This window comes from Microtus ochrogaster, chromosome 4, assembly GCF_000317375.1.
Source record: "Microtus ochrogaster isolate Prairie Vole_2 chromosome 4, MicOch1.0, whole genome shotgun sequence".
NCBI lineage: Eukaryota > Metazoa > Chordata > Mammalia > Rodentia > Cricetidae > Microtus > Microtus ochrogaster.
The window spans coordinates 15,163,237-15,166,498 of record NC_022011.1 but is presented as its reverse complement, the minus strand read 5'-3'; the positions used below and the strand labels follow the sequence as shown (position 1 = coordinate 15,166,498).

The 3,262-nt window shown below is 41.8% G+C and overlaps 2 protein-coding genes across 2 annotated transcripts in view; one reads left to right on the top strand and one right to left on the bottom strand.

Annotated features, from left to right (window-relative positions):
* Ogfod1 (2-oxoglutarate and iron dependent oxygenase domain containing 1) overlaps positions 1–3,262 on the top strand; it is a 53,792-nt gene that overhangs the window by 11,255 nt on the left and 39,275 nt on the right. The gene's annotated exons all lie outside the window — the stretch shown is intronic.
* Positions 1–3,262, bottom strand: part of Nudt21 (nudix hydrolase 21) — a 19,062-nt gene that overhangs the window by 4,991 nt on the left and 10,809 nt on the right. The window lies entirely within an intron of this gene.

Sequence of the window (3,262 nt, the reverse complement as noted above, 5' to 3'; positions counted from 1 at the left end):
AATCCCAGCACTCGGGAGGCAGAGGCAGGCAGATCTCTGTGAGTTCGAGACCAGCCTGGTCTACAGAGCAAGTTCCAGGACAGGCTCCAAAGCTACAGAGAAACCCTGTCTCGAAAAACCAAAAAAAAAAAAGAAATCATCATCAGCGAACTATTATCATTACAAAAAAACAAACAAGGGCTGGAGAGATGGCTCAGAGGTTAAGAGCACTGACTGTTCTTCCAGAGGTCCTGAGTTCAATCCCTAGTAACCACATGTAGGCTCACAACCTTCTTCTGTAATGAGATCTGGTGTCCTTTTCTGGCCTTCAGGCATACATGCAAGCAGAACACTGTATGCATGATTAATAAATAAAAAAAAACAAGTAGCATAAAAAAATTCTCTATCTCCTTTGAGACAAAGTCTCACTAGTGTAAGCACTATCTGACCTGGCACTCACTCTCTGCGTATACCTGGCTAGACTTGAACTCACAGAGACCCACCTGCCCCTGCTACCTAAGCGGCAGGATTTAAACAAGCATGGGCCACCACACCTATCCAGATAATATGAGACCTTAACAGAAGGACAAACCACGACCTATGAAGGCCAGCATTCAAGATGTCCCAAACATCCAAGTCTTCAGCATAAACACCTCAATGGATTCTCTCCTGCTATGGACCAGAGTGACAAATAGAATACAGAAGTGACCATTTGTCACTGCGAAGACCAGGAAGCTAAATGACCACAACTTCCCACTTGGATATTTCCTGACATCATTTCTTACTTTTCTTCAATCACATGCTCTAGGAAAGGTAGCTGTCCTAGAGGGAGTTACCCCTTGAAGATGACAAAAAAACTAAGGGAAGACCTATGCCAACAACTGGCAAAAACTGAAGACTCCAGTCTAAAAGCCAAGAAGTCTGCATGCATGTCTACTAGGGATTATATCCTTGTCCCATTATGATTTATGATGCAGTCCCAGCTGAGAACCTGTGACTTCACAAGGCCCTGAAAATTCCAAGATAATATCTATTATCTTAGGCTACTAAATTTGGATAGATTGAGCATCCCTTATTAGAAATGTACAAGATCAAAGTGCCTCTGTTGTGTGATATCTTGTGTTCTAACAAGTAAAGCTTGCCTGGAGATCAGAGAGCAGAGCTAGTCACTAGTTAACCTTAGAGGCCAGGCAGTGGCCCACACACTTTAATCCCAACACTAGGAAAGCGGAGACAGAAAGCGATAAAGTGGGGTGTAGACAAGATCTCAGCCTTTTCTGGATGCCAGAGGGAGGAGACAGGTAGGAAGCAACTGGTGGCTGCTCCTCTGGTTCTCTGATAGTCTAGACTTTTACCCCATATCTGACTTCCAGGTTTTTAATTGATAAAGATTATTTAGACTAATGCTTCATGCTTCCAATTCTGAGTTTTGTAAACTCTGGAATGTTTACACTCATGAGTATCCACAACTTAAAAGTCCAAAATTATAAAATCCAAAACCTTTTTCATGTCAACCAGTCTCTAAATCTCAGATTTTTGCATTACAAATGCCCTGCCTGTAATTTGTTACAAGGCAACAATGCACCACCTTGCATTATTTGTCCCCTTGTCCCACTGAGCCCTAAACTAATATATAGGAGAACGAGCATGTGTCCCATAATACATGAATCTTATTGGCAATTCAAACACAAGACCACTTATTTTCATTTTAAATGACTTACAAGGGTAAGAGAAAGAAAAAAAGGGTTAACCTTGTAAATGTAAGAGAGATATGAGATGAGACTATCTTAATTTAAGCAAATATAAAAACAGAAATAATTAGGACAGCCAGGCATGGTGGATGTACTAGCGGGTTTTGTATGTCAACTTGACACAAGCTAGAATCAACAGAGAGGAAGGAGCCTTAGCTGAGGAAATGCCTCCTTGAGATCCAGCTGTAAGGCATTTTCTCATTTAGTGATCAATGGGGGAGAGCCCAGCCCATGGTGGGTGGTGCCATTCTGGGTTCTATAAGTCATGGGAAACAAGCCAGCCAGTAAGAAGCTCCCTACTCTGCCTCCTGCATAAGCTCCTGTTTCCAGGACCCTGCCCTGTCTGTTCTGATTCCTTCAGTGATGAACAAAAATGCTGAAGTATAAGTCAAATAAAACCTTTCCTCCCCAACTTGCTTTATGGTCATGTTGTTTCATTGCAGCAATAGAAACCCTAACAAAAACAGTGGCACATGCTTTAAATCACAGCATATATGAGGGAGAAGCAGCAGGATTTCTGTTGAGTTCAAGGCCAGTCCAATCTAGTAGCATGTTCCAGGACAGCCAGGAGTAGTAAAGAGACCAGTCTGAAAAAATATATAAACAAACAAAACACCACAAACAACTAAAAGAATCAGGATATATGAAAATAGTGATGATATATTTGATGAGATTACTTTAGTATGATAATGGTGTATTCTTTTCTTGTGTTGGGATGTAGCTCAGTGGTTGAGTGCCTGTATAGCAGGCACAAGGTCCTACATCCCAGTCCCAGTTTTTTTTTTTTTTGAAGAAACTTTTTTTCCACACAGCCAATTTTCAAAAGTAGACTTGTAATAGCTACATAACATTCCATGTGTTTGAATGTCCTCCAGAAGATCCAGGACTTAGAACTGTCTGCAAGCACAAGAAAGCAGCTCTGCTTCAGTGTTTATCTGATAGTTTTAAGATAAAACAAGTCATTTATTTGATTAAGACAGCCAGATTCTCTTCAAATTTACATGCTGGCTTTCTGGCTTTCTGTCCACCTTACTCTAGTTCAGTCTCTTGCTGTGGGTGATTCCCTAGGAGTCTAGACACTTACTGGGCTCCTGCCCTACTGGGAATCCCACACACCAAGGTCTTTGGCAACGAACACTGGGAAGGTGAATGTGTTCATACTGTTCCAAACACAGTCCACTTACTAAAGACTCCCTTCCTTCAAGAAATTAACTATGTGGCTAATGCCTTCAGAGGCCAGAAGGTCTTAGATCCACTGGAAGTGAAGTTACAGATACTTATGAACTATCTTGTGGGTGCTGGGAACTGATTCTGGTCTGCTGAGCCATCTCTCTAGCCTTTATTTTCATTATTTTTAATTACGTGTATGCATGTGTGTCTGTACACATGGATGCAGGTGCCCAGAGGTGAGAGGTGTCAGAGCCCCTGAGATTAGAGTTACAGGTAGTTGTGAGTCTGTGAACCACCTAATGTATATTCTGGGAATGACTACCAGAACAGTATGGGCTTCTACCCCATGAACCATCCTTTAG